The sequence below is a fragment of the Erpetoichthys calabaricus genome, chromosome 14, assembly GCF_900747795.2.
Source record: "Erpetoichthys calabaricus chromosome 14, fErpCal1.3, whole genome shotgun sequence".
NCBI classification, from domain to species: Eukaryota; Metazoa; Chordata; class Cladistia; order Polypteriformes; family Polypteridae; genus Erpetoichthys; species Erpetoichthys calabaricus.
The window spans coordinates 110828637-110843062 of NC_041407.2; positions in this window are offsets into that span (position 1 = coordinate 110828637).

Below are 14426 nucleotides of genomic sequence, written 5' to 3' on the forward strand. Positions count from 1 at the left end.
TGCATGTGTGTTACAATTCGATCCGCCTAACGGGAATTGTAGTCGCTTCTCCAATAACCAATACCGACGTTTTTCATAATGTAGCCAGAAAATACATTGAAAAAATTTTTTAAAAAATTCTCCTTGAAAAGCGATCATTTCCCGAATCATCAGACTTAATAATACTCGAGTTTATGACAGCGACGTTGTTAAGAACTGACATGGAGAGGCTGCCGGACCTATTATAAGAATAATCTACACAATCTATTCCAAAAGAGGGCGCACTTTTCAAATCCGCGTCTTATTGTGAGGTTTCAGTTTAACAAGGTTCTCTATAATAAACAATACAATGCGCATTATTTGAATATATTACATTTTCACATTTTTCTAAGGTTTTACCAAATATAATGTTCTTGTTTTTCAAGAATTTGTATCAATTTTAGAGTATATCTGCATTTCATTAAATTAAAATGTAAGTTTTTTTTTTTACCAGAAAATATGCTATTAAACAGTAAGCAGCTATTAGAATTATTTTAATTGTCATAAATGAAATACATCATATTTGAAAACAAAGGGAGTTTAAAGCAAAAGAAACTAGATTGCTGGAAATGGTGATGTCCAGGAACCCAAAGTGCTTTAATATCTCCGCAGTCTGGCCATTGGTGTATCAGAGCAAGGCGATCTTTTACCTTTTTAAAAGGCCGTCTCCAGCTCCTTTGTTTTATTGATATTTATTTATTGATTACTTCAGCAGTGCCATTTTACCCGTTTGATTACTTCACTCCAGCATGAACGCTTATCGTAGTCTGAGATGGGCCCTATAACGCTGGTGTCATTAGCAAACATCCCATTCTAACAGAACCCACAATGAGAACCACAACCAGGAAGGAGCGGAGATCAGACACAAGTCTACAGGACCCCTATACTCATGTTGGTGGGCTCAGAGATAGTACAGCATCTGTCAGCTTCAGCACCTTTTCCCTGTCAAAATGAAAACCCAATAGCGAAAAACACAAGGCTTAACTGATATTTATGGCTATCAATTTATTATTTATACTTTATTTGACCCCATTGACAAATGTATCTAAATGCGAGGGGTGGTTGTCTTAAAAGCAAAAACATAACACACACTCTGGACGTGTGGTAGAGGATCCTAGACGGTGACAAGTACCATTAAGTCCCAGAGTCCTACAGTCTACCACTGATGTAGTCTTCTCTTCCAGTGTATCTTGTCATTAGGGCAGCAGACGGTGGGAGACTTTGGAACAGGTGTGAGGCCGTCCACCTCAAGAAGTGTGTCAAGAAACTCTACTGGGGTCCTTTATACCAACAGCAGTACGCCTGCACAATGCCTCATTGGGACTGCCAAGTCAGATGTTTTCTTTCTTTTTCATTTTCTTGCTTTAAAGTCATTCTGGTGTGTGGTTAGACCAAAGTGTGTGTTTGTTTATTCATTTATGTACTGGGGGCTCTGCCCCCTGTCGCTTCGCTCGCCAACCTCCATGTGGGCCCTACACGCTCATCATTTCCCAGATCTGCCACTTGTGACGAGTCGCACTGTGCTTTTGGATAAACACGAATATCAGCTCTGTCTTTGATATCTCCATCATTCGAAACTTCTTTGTTCGTGTTTTTCAGATAAATTTTGTGTAAAGTCCGATACTTTTGGACGTATGGATTTGTCTCCATTATTGGCTGTAGAATTTCTAATATATCCGATCGTTTAACTCTTTCGATTCTTTATTGCATCGATTCTCCGTGATCATAAATATAAACCTGACCCAATTGTGGTTTCTTTGAAATTAAACTTGTCGTAGCTTTAATTGTTGCAGGACCACAGATTCTCATAGCGTATGGTCCTGAATCGTGTACATCTACATTTTGAGCATTGAATGATGCGAACGTGAACAGATGATTGTAGATTTGGATATTTTGCCTGTAGTGTTTGTGGATTTCACTTTCACCAAATAACAAATCTTTTAATTCTCGTGGTTATGCCTCTTCATTGGGAAGAAACTCTGCTTTTCCCTGATGACAACACAAATTAGATGATCTACAAGTCTCCGACTTACAGGTTTAAAGCCGAACAATATCTACATACTACTGTCATATCACCTATGTCCATATATTCAATCTCTTTTCGCTGTTCCATTATTTCACCAAGTAATAATTTCCATTTGTTAGCGCTAATGTAACCTTTACTATTAGTTTTGTGAGACTTTCAAATTTTAGTACTTTCATGATCGCTAACCTGCTCTACATGTTTATCGCACCAATGGTTTTGCACCTCTTTACGACGTTCCACTTTGTCTTCTACTCTTTGTCTTTTCTTCTTCTACTGTCTGTGTTTTACTTCCACCCCTGCTTGGACCTGTTAGCTTTTCAATTCATCTCTTGGCACAAAGTCTCATCTCACGGGACTTGAAATTATCTGAAAATGTCTTGTCTCGTCTCTAGAGGTTTTTATATAATAGAGAAATTTAAAGAGCTCCTGTAAAAAAGGGAATTTTCCCCTTGGGCACAAATAAAGTTCTACCCATCTTAAAGTAGTGTCGGATGAATGTGTACCTACTTAAATGAGACAATACAAACATTTCTAAGTAAAGGGGTGAGCTGACTGGCCCAGAATTTGAGTGTCCTTGTTGGAAATCAGTCAGGGTCAGACGTCATGTGATCTCTCTGATGATAAGGGCTGGCAGCCCACTGGCACTGTGGGTGCTGACTTTCCCTTGTACCAGTGGTAGGGAAAGGACCCATCACCTTGAGATTTGATATAGTGACTTTACATTAGGGCAACTGTCTTGAAGTGCTGTATGGCACAATTGTTAGCACATTTCTATTGACGTATAATAAAGCTAACTGAGAGAGGGTTAAGTGTGGAAACGGAACTGGAAGTCTTACCTTTGGACACGCTGCTTTTCACAGTCAGCATCATCCTCTGTGCTCCAGTTGTATTTTGTGAGCCCCGGCAGGTTATGTTATTCCCTCTGGTTCACTAGTGACGCGGTGGTGAGATCTGAACCTGCTGCTGTGCCATTTGCAGGCCAGTGTCTTAGCCACTAGGGGGCCACCTAGCCTGCTGTTTTACTTCTGCTCACTGCCGAGTTTGACTGGTTGATCTTCACAGATAAAAGCGTATAATGGCATAAGGCATGGAATTTGGTCTGAATTCCTGTCAATTTAAACACAAAGCATGTGCTTTTTTATTTTCATTTTAATTTTATCAATTTTACAAACATTTCTTATGCTATTTTTGCTTGATGCACTGGTGATTGTTTAACTCAACATCTGATTTTGACCTGAGCAACAAAGAGTGGGGTGTGGAAGAATAATTTGATTTTGGATCAGTTTGAGACACATTTTAATAAGTAAAAACAATAATTATGTTGCTCTTTAATAAATATTATTTAGGAGTAATATGGCCTGTCTTGACATATGAGGATATGTTCAGAAAATATCTGCCCAGAATGAAGAATTAGACATCTTTACTCTACTCTTTTAGTAGAGTGGACATGTGCCATTATTAATTTGCCTTTGCTCCTCTCCTTGGGCTCCTGCCCGTTATTCGTTATATTCTAAACCTTGGCTCTGCTTCTTCCCCTATTTATTCCACTCTTTGTGCGAGTGCTCTTTTTAAATGGTGCTCACACTGGATGGAGTTTGCATTGCATTCCTGGACCCTGTGAACATGAAGTTAAATGACGAGTTGAGGCTCCTATTACTGGAGTGAGTCAGGTCAGGTCAGATTGGGGCACATGCAGTGGTAAAGCACATTGCTGCACCCACCACCTGACAGAACAGCTTGGTATCCTGGTTAGCAAACCCCCAGGCAGACACACGGTCCAGTCCCACCCCCCAGAAATGACCCTCTACCTGCCACAGCCAGGTGTTAGGTGGGCATCCCCTTGGTCTGGTCCAGCCACTCGGGTCCTCAACAATGAGCCAGATCACCCTCGGGTAATTGTGCCACATGGCCATAGTGCCATAAGTGACGCTCCCTCACAGTGCACGTCATGTGCCTCATTCGGGACTCCGTGAGCAACACAAAGTCACACCAGTGGTACCCAAGGACCCTCTGAAGAGACCCACATGAAGGAGTCCAGTCTTCGTCTCTGGTCACTCGATAGCATCCACATCTCGCAAACAGGAAGCCCCAGGACTCTAAAGACTTGGACCTTCGTCTCTTTGCATAGATATTGGGAGCCTTTCCAGTGACCTCATGCCCCCCCATGCTCTCCCAATCCGTCTACTGAGTTCATAGAAAGAGTCACCACAGACATGAATGTCACTGCTGAGTTAAGTAAACCTTTCAACGCGGTTGACACTCTCTCTGTAGACAGACACATTGCTGATGGCCGTGACCATGAAGTTATTAAAGGCCTGGCTGTTGGTTTTTATCAGGACCCTCACAAGCCCAGACACTCAGACTCTTCACTCAGTCTCTCAAGAGCCCCCATCAGAGCCTCCATTGATTCCATGAAGATCACCACATCGTCAGCAAAGTCAAGATCAGTGAATCTCTCTTCGCCAACAGATGCCCCCCAGCCGCTGGACCCCACGACCCTGACCAACACCCACTCCATACAAGCATTGAACAGAGTAGGAGCAGAGCAGACCCCTGACAGACCCCAGAATCAACTGGGAAAAACACAGAGGTTCTGCTTCCACTCTGCACAGCACTCACAGTCTCAGTGTACAGGCCAGCCATGATATCCAGCAACTTTGAGGGGATCCTTCGAAGTCTCTGCATGTCCCATAGGGTAGCTTGATCAACTGAGTCGAATGCTTTACAAAAATTGACAAAGGCTACAAAGAAACTTTGCTGATATTCACGCTTGCGCTCTATGAGAACCTTCAGTGCCAGGATGCGGTCAATGTTAGACCTCGGAGGCGTAAAAACTGGACTACTCCGGTTGCTGGTAGGTGAGCAGGGTGATCATGGATCCTATTGAGGACAATCCTAGCAAGGACCATACCTGGCACCGACAGCAGTGTTACCCCCCTATAGTTGCCCCAGTCCAGGCGATCACTCTCCCCTTTCCAGATAGGAATAATAAGTCCCGCTTTGCAGTCAGTTGGGATGATGCCAGTCTCCCAAATGGAAGCAAAGATTGCCTACAATGCCAGGAGGACAGCCTTACCTCCAACCAGGAGAAGTTCACCCCGGAGACCACAGACTCCTGCAGCCGTCCCTCCACTCAGCTGGTGCACCACCTGTGCCATCTCAGTGAGACTGGGGGGTTCACAGCTAATTGGAGGATCAGCCTCAAGAACTGCAGACCCTGAGATATCCAACATCCTGACTGGAGGGCCAGCTTTAAAGAGCTGCTCAAAGTAGCCAGCCCAGCGGGTCACAACTGCAGTGTTATCCGTAAGGACCGTCTCATCAGTCGTCCTGGAGTGAGTGTGATCAGAAAATGAATAAATGCATTAAAGAAATGTATCACAGCAAACTTGACGATTCACTGAGCAACTCTGTAGCATGAACGCTTTAGTTGTGACGTCCCAAACTCATTCCTGGGGACCCACCGTGGCTTCAGGTTTTTGTTCCAGCCAGATTCATAACACTGGTCAACAAGCATTTTGCTACTGGGATTCTTTCATCTGTACCTTAACAAATTTCACTTGCTGATTCCAAATCTGAAAACCGTTTTCGTCCAGCACGTCCCATTTTATAGTTGGGATGTTCCAGGTCTTGGACAACTAGGGTGACTGGACAGTAAAGGCGATGCATTTCAGCATTTAAGAAATAAGTTTGGTCTCAAGAAAAGTGAAGCCAAAATTAAGGAAGGTGTTTTTGTTGGCCCTGAGATACATGAACTGATGCTTGATGAAGAGTTCAAAAGGGAACTGAAGCCCACTGAATCAGCACCCTCATTTGTGCAGGTTGTCCAGAATTTTGTTGACAGTCACAGAGCAGAGAATTATACTGAGCTTGTGGAGAACCTGCTGAAAGTATATTAGCTTACGGGAGCCAGAATGTCACTGAAGATGCATTTTTTACATTCTCATCTCGACTTTTCTAAATCTAAGCGAGGTCAGAGATGAGCATGGGGAAAGATTTCATCAAAATACAAAGGTGATTGAAAACCGATATCAGGGAGAATTTACTCTGAGCATGATGGGTGACTATTGTTGGTTCATGCAAAGAGAAACGGATGTGCAGTACAAGCGACAACGCAATTGCCTCAGATAATTTTGAGCACACTGACCTCGTTTTTATATTGAGCTAAATTGACATCAACATGTTTAAAAGTGTCTCTGGTATCATCTTCTGGTTTGTTTTCAGAAGAAACACATTCAAACAATTTTGGTGGGACAGAGTCCAAACTCCAGATATCGTGTTGATATATATTATATTGATATTTAAATGTGTCAAAACTGCAATGAGGTGTATCTCAAAAATCTGATGTGCTAGCTTAATTCCGATTTAATATATGAAATCAGTGTAAAAAAACTTAATAGAGAGCTGGTCTGAAATTCCCAGTAGCAAACAAAAAATATTTTTTGTAGACCAGTGTAATCAGTGACAACAACTGGTAACACTCATCTCATTTAACTAGCTGGAATTTCTTTTTCCTCTTCTCTTATTCTACATTCAGAAAAGCACAGCAGCACGACTTTTACACGTCTAAGACATTTAGAAATATTTCTGTTTTTGCTATAGATTTAAATTCTTAACTCTCTATTGTTGATTTCATTCTACTTTGCCCTTTCTCTGTTCCATTTGCTCCCTTCATTGTATCTTAATAATGACAATTAAAAACAAGAAGAGCAGACACCCAACAACACTGAATTGTGAAAGGCTGCAACTACTTTAGCGTCAGGCCCACTAATTAGTAAATAATGGATTAATTAATCAATTAGAACACCTGGAATGAAAACCCAGATGAAAATATTGTTAGAAAGGAAAAAAAATGCATTATTCTCATATAAATGCTTAGTACATTTTAATACAATTTTTTCTTTACTAAACTTATTTTTCTAATTTCTATATTGTTCCCAAAACACAGAAACTGTGAAATAATAGTTCACTTAATTAGCCCAGGAGTTCAATTAAAACACAAACTGTTTGGAACAAAAACCCGCAACCACAGGGGGGCGCCAGGACCGAGTTTGCGGACCCCTGGTCCAGCACCAAAGAGCAGGAGGTTGCTGTTATTTTTAATAATCTTCAATATGCATAATAATTTTACACTGTTCTGAAAAGATAATAATCGGCCTGTTCACTCTTTGAAATATTTAACTAGACTAGCTCATTTATTCCGAATGTGTGACTGCTGGCTGCTGTTTAAAAATGCATAAAATACAGGATGTGAAAGTAACTAGTGCATCATGTTTTGAATTTGAATGTGTGTTGGCCTAAAAATGAGAGTACTGATAATAATATTATGTAAGCTAAGCTTTACAAAATTGTGTAATGGGACAGGGATTCAGATTAGAGCTCTTCATCAAAATGTGGTGGAGATGACCGTTTTAACCAGAACTGATATTCATTTCCATAATTCATTTAATGCCATCTATTTATTCAGTCAGTCCCAATGCCACTAGTACCCTGCCATGACTCTTAATAAAGCGCAGGGGCAGATTTTGTGAATAGCAGGTTGTGTGGCATGCGCAAGGTTGAGAAGCAGCAGGGTCCCTAAAGTAACTGTATGCACTTTACTAGAAAGTGTTGCACTGAAATGCTTTATCTGTGCACGTCTTCCACACACACATTTAAACGTTATGTTTCACCCATCCATCCATTATCCAACCCGCTACATCCTAACTACAGAGTCACGGGGGTCTGCTGGAGCCAATCCCAGCCAACACAGGGAGCAAGGCCGAAAACAAACCCCGGGCAGGGCGCCAGCCCACCGCAGCGTTATGTTTCAGCTCCCCTGAATACTCAGTTGATACATTGGTGGACGAAAGGTAAGACTCTGACCTGTGCGGACCTCCATGGCTAATGATTCTATAGTCCAAAGCCAAAATGGTAAAAAGTCGTGCAATATAATATGCCAAATATTTTTTAAATTTATAAAAGACAGTAACCTGCCCGAGGAACGCTTACCTCGGTTAGTAACAGATTCAGGTTTGAGGCTTGAAGGAACTGCCTGCACCTTCAAAACGGATCACCAGGTGGCGATATCTGATTAGAAGACGCTGGAGGAGCCACAGCTGCGTTTTCTGCTAAAACAATTGAGAGCAGTCATTAATGGTTACATGAGGGAACAAGTCAGAGTGAAACACATCTTAATTACCTGTCCAGCCATCTTTCTGCTTTAAGCACCAGACTCATTCAAATTTAGGTCGGCACAAAGCACTGCAGGGCACGTTAACTAAATAAACAGGTCTGGGAAATCAACAGGAGTACAACCCCCCAAAAAACAACTGGAAGACATGCCAAGTCTACAGTGCCACCCTTCCGTCTTTATTTGATCTGATACCATGTGAACAAGAGGCGTCCTGCTTGTACTCTGCAGTGGTGACCCCACCGTCAAATGCCACTCTGAATCCTTGAATTAGCACCTTAGCCCCACACCATCTGTTATTTGTTTAGGTGTCATAATGAACTCTGTATGGATACAATTCTAAATGTACAGTCAGGTGAAGTGTCTCTTACAGCGTTTTAGTTTTTTTCTGATATTACTACCGGGTTCCCTTCATTTCATTTATTCCGCTCCTCGTTAACATCTCAATTCAGTCCGTTTCCGAGTTCCCAGATGTCCCATCTCCACCAGCCTGCTCCGTATTCCCAGTGACACCGTCCTATCAAATCTGCTCTTAGGGATTTTCAAACGCTCTGGGACTGGCAGTGCCACTTGACAGGACAAGCGTACTCTTTACACCTGCAGGGCCTGCCAGGGCTCTGTCCTGAGACTCTCCTCAAGTGATTCCAGTTCTCATATTGCACCGGGTGGCTTTTTGTTTTCATGTGCACTTAAAGAGATTTGTTACTTGAGCTGCACCACTGCTGAGTGGCCAGGGTTATATACACAGTACACTTACATATGTGAGGCATCAGCCCTGAGCCGATCCTCCGTGGACGAAGCAAGTTCAGCATAATATGCTGTGAGTCAGGATGTGGAAGGACCTGAGAGAAACAAGTCTGAAACAGTAAAACAAGGAGGACTCCAAAGAGTTTAATGAAGAGACCTTAACTGGAGAATTATGGTGGCTCTCTGACAGGTGCTACAACCGTGGACAGCTTTGAAAAAGACGATAGAAAACAACAAATAAGGTTTGGGACGGAAAATGGGGAGTAGGCCAAGAAAATGAGCGCAAATGTAAGGCATCGCAACATGCCAGTGGTGGAGAAAATCGGAATAGAAGTGAAAAACAAGATCAGATTCGAAATGATATGAAATGGACGTGCACCGAACCAAAGTAACGGTGTTGAGACAGGGGGATACAAAGTCTCAGCCGCTGAAAGATGCAGGGCGAAAACCGGGGAGCGAGGGGGAGGTGCGCGCCAAACAGCCACTGACGGTTCAGGACACTCAGCAGGGAGAACGCTGTTGTCAAAGTGCATTGTGGGAAGAGAAGAGGGCATCCTTGTACCACAGAGGCCGTCGCCTTGGCTGGAAAAGGCCAATTACCTTCCAGAGGGAAGGCTAAGATTAAAGAGCGCGCCGAGCCAATGGAAGGGGTCTTCTGCTATGTTGGTGCTCATTGTTCCTGTTGTAATGAGCTCAACACTCTCATCCTGGCCGGCCGTCTTTGTCACAGTGTTTGCGGCACTCCAGCGGGGCGCTCACTCACTCGGGGCCTGTTGACACTTCTTCACAAGGCACTGGGAAGAGCGCTGAGAGGAGGGAGGGGTCCTTTTAATTAATGGTTTAACCTTTCCCATCTCCTCGCCGGCCTCTAGTGCGTCTTTTGAAGGCCTATGCTTTATTTCCTGGTGGCCTCCAGTCAGAGAGCATTGAGATTAGCAGCCCCATTCTTCAGCATCTTCAATTACACGCCTGTAAGTGGCCACAAATGTCTTTGTGAAAGCAGCTTTTGGATAATGTCATATCCTTTGCTTTGAAACCAGTGCCTCTTGTCCACATTCCAGTGCACCCAGTGAGTAGAGGCCTCAGCAGAGCACATAGCCAGGTGTTCCCAGTGTCTACACCCTAATACAGTACACCCCTACCATGTGCCCTGGTGTTTGCTCCACATTTCAGATCCTGTCCGTGTGCCCGTCACTCAACCCTTTGATATTTTCAGCCTCTTCGTGGTTCCTAATAATCCACACTCTCATATGTTAACTCCGGGGTGGTCCTGCCCTTGCTTTTCTGCACCCTGTTCCTGACATACCTCAGATTCAGTAAGGACTTGCTGCCCTCTGCTCAACGTCCTGCTCCTAAATGTAGATTTAAAAGGTCTGAGCATGGCCCGACTAGATCACAGGCCTGCCCTGTACGGGCCAATAAAGCAAAGCTGTAGGACTCAGCAAGTGCAATAAAACTGCGTGAGATCAATCGAGTTTTGATCATGGATTCTAATAAATTCCTGAAAGCAAAGCCTGGCGTGTGATCTCCACACTCCTAGGTGGCTAATGAAGACATGAGAGCTCTCTCTGCTGCCAATACGTGAAGGGCAGTGGGACCGTGCGGCATTTGTTCAATGCACCTGCGCTTTAATCAACAATCACGCTCGTTTCATTTAGAGCCCCCGTGTCTTGTCACCTTGTGTCTCAAGTCCACCTGCTAAAAGGGCAGACTGCAGCTCGTTAAAGTTCAAGGGGCTCTTGTGGCAAATTCTGCCAGTGGCTCTTTCTGTTTCAAGGCGCAAGTGAATTGAGGAAGGCTCTTACCGGTGCAGAAAGCAGTTTGTGAGGCTCAAGGGCTGCATGTCAGAAGTGGAGGTGTGCGATACTCTCCTGTCCTGTCCCCCTTCCTGTTTACCCCCAACACAGCAGACTTCCATTCGAAAACCAACGCTTGTCATCTACAGAAACCCTCACATGACTCCTCCATCATAGGCTGCATTAATCTTCTTCTTTCGGGTGCTCCCATTAGGGGTTGCCACAGCGGGTCGTCTTTTTCCAGATCTTCCTGTCCTCTGCATCTATGGAGACAAATCAGAGTAAAGGAGACTAGTGGAGGACTTTGCCTAGTGGTGCCTTGCAGCTCAACATCAGCAAGACAACACTGGTTGTGGTGGAAGCCTCTGAGACCATTAACCATCCAGGGGGAGGATGTGGTGCTGGTCCAGGGCTACAAGTACCTGGTGGTCCACATGAACAGCAAACTGGACCGGCCTGACAACACTGTGGTGCTGGACAAGAAGAGCCAAAGCAGACTGAAGTTCTTGAGGAGACTACGGTCTTTTGATATGTGCAGTGTGATGGAGGGCTGGGGTTCCTGCCCAGCCGGGACATCTGGAAGGAGGAAGGACACGAGAGGGCAGCCGCCCTGGTCTGCATCGTGGCCACAGGATCAGAGCTTGGAGGCTCAACCCCGTTGGAGCTTGTGGCCACTGCCAGGGGATTACAAAGCCTTGGACTTCAGCAATTCCACCACACCCGGAAGTGCTGCCGGAAGATCATGACGGAGCCCCTGGAGCAGATCTGGGTTATTATAAAAGGGGCTGCCTCACTCCAGTAGAGGAGCTGGAGTCGGGTGGAAGAAGACGGAGCTTGCGAGAGGAGGAGTGAGAGAAGGGACTGATGTGTCTTACAACATTCTACCTTATATAAAATTGAGAAACGCTGTACGATAACCACTTTCTATGTTTTTCTTTTTATTGTAACTTGTTGTATTACCAAGAGAACTTATATCAATGCGCATACGCACACATAATGGTTAACAGTATACACACGCCACAAAAAGTAGATCCATTAACACAATATACATAACGGACTGTGAGAGAATTGTGGCTGTTTAAGGCATTGTGTGGTATTGTACATCGAGGAATATAATTAAACGTGTGTGTCTTTGGACATATGGTGTCTGTCTGTCTGTGTTCAGGGGCTGAATTACCACAGCAGCAAGCTGTTGGAGATGTCTCGTCAGTCCATTGTAGCCAGTGCGTTGTTCTATGCTGTGGTCTCCTGGGGAAGAGGCGGAGTGGTGGCTCTGTGGCTAGGGATCTGCACTGGCAATCGGAAGGTTGCCGGTTCAAATCCCGTAAATGCCAATAGGGACTCTGCTCTGTTCGGCCCTTAACCTGCAATTGCTGAGCGCTTTGTGTAGTGAGAAAAGCGCTATATAAATGCAAAGAATTATTTATTAACTTGAGTTCAAAGGATGCACAATAAATAACCTGAACAAACTTGTTAGGAACGTCTGCTGCCTCACTGGACTGACCCTAAACACACTGGAAGCTGTTGTGGAAGAGAGAATGGTGGCAAAATGGGATGCCACCATGACAAGTCTCCTCCATGCCTTCTTGGAGCACTTTTAGCCTCAGGCTCATTCCACCACCACAGCGTGCTCAGAAGTGCCTCTAACCTAATCTAAGTGGGTACATATTCAATCCCATGATACCTGCAGAGAGTGCAGCCAGGTAAGCAGGTGTATAACAGGTGTACTGAAGTGGAAAGTAATGTAGCGTCATGGAGCTCAGAGTGCTCCTTCAGCAGATGGCTTGTCAGTCAGTCAACTTCAATGTTACCCATAGCCTGTCTACTTTGGGGCAACGTACCCTGTGTCTGCTGGTGAAGCTCACGGCTTGCTGCCATCATACACATGGAATTTTTTGTTGAAGATTCAGGATGGTGGTTTCGAAGAGCATCACACAACCCTGAGATGAACTATAACATTCCATCACACTTTGTGCTCCAGTTTCCTTGACAGATCGATCCTTCTTTATATTGGAGTGTGCACTTTTAGGTGAACTCCAGTGTCACCAACTTTGTATGTGCTGTGCAGTGCTCAGGGCAGCACGTTCATTCAGACAGAGCACAGGGGCTCACTGGTGGAGCCAGCGGTTACAGAAAGAAACACAATGTAGAAGACCACTGCAAATCTACCAGGGATGCGAGGTGACATTTGTTTATTTATTTCAGATGCTAATTTTTTTCTCGAACGTTGTTTCTGTTTTAACCAATTGGGTGGAGTGTCTGTCACTGATGTCATAATTGACTGCTTAATATAAATAAATATTGTAAAGCGAACTGGTGCTGGGTTCTCTTAAGGACTAATCCATCATTTCCTCCAAGTCTGAGGGGACAACCTGCACAAGTGATCCGGCAGGCCGCAGTGGCAGAGCGGAGCAGAGCAGGACGCATGCACTCCGCTCAATGTGTCCCAGGAGCAGACAGCATGCACTCCGCACATTTTATTATGCCAACGGGGAAAGTGAAAGGCGGCTCCGAATCTCCCAGGAAATGTGTAATTCCTTTAGATCCTTTTGTGGCGCGTATGGGGAGGCGGGGGGGACTTTGGAAACTTTTCTGTTACAGTGAGGTGGAGACGCCCTCCTAATCCTGATTTTATTAGGTGGCTGTCTCCGGCTGAGTAGGAGGGGGTGGGAGGCACTGGGGGATTGAACACATGTCCCCTTTTGTCATTTCAACATTCCCCTTCGTCTTAAGAGGGGCCAGAGAGAGAGGACAAGCCTGGTTCCGAGTGTCTTCCAGTCGCCGTAGAAACCGCCGCCGCAGGGGTCCTCTGTCTTCTTGCTAACAAACGGCCTGCCTTAGACGCTCTTTTTTCTGCCCCTTCATTATCTCTATTCTCCCTCACCCATCCTGTGATGCTTCTCAGTTTGGCAACCTGGCAGCTGCGAGAGGATTTTTATTCCCTTCTTTTGGGTGACTGAAAATGCTTCCTCTGCCGTGTGCTGCTCATAGGTTAGAAACCTGGTCCCTGGAAACAGAACCTGGGGTGATGGCAGAAAACCACGCATCCCTAGGGCCGTGTTTGGCACCTACAACCTCAGGTGTGGAAGTGTGTGTTAGTGAATGATGCCACGATGGCCATAAGAGTTGTGCTAATGCCTGCCTGCCTCCAGATACTTTGGGGGGGAGGCACGCTTTTCTGGATTTGTGCCGTCTTTCGTCCATCAGCCTAGAGTATAAACATCAATAGGAAGAGGAGTCAAATGAAACGTATCAATGACCAATACCTAAAACAACACTTGGTGGCCCCACTTCAAATCGAATGATACAGAGGACCATACAAGCTTTCCTGAAGACAGCTGACGCGACGTGACTCAGTCAGTAGCCAAAGAAGTCAAGCAGCTCTCCAGTGTTAGATGTGGACCTCCAGAAGAAAAGCCATTGAATGTAAGAGTAGATCCAGCTGGCTGTAGAATCCACAGTCTACTACTTTTCTGACAGATTTTTCTCATGAATGTATAGCTCTCCATTGCGTTTAGCACACAAGATCCTGCTTCTCTTACTAACGCATCCCACAATTCCCACAATGCAGTGCTCTCATTATTACACTTCTCCCATAATGCACTCGTCCCTCAATGCATTGTCTGCAGTATCCCATTTATTCCTCACTGTTTTAACCCACCATGCA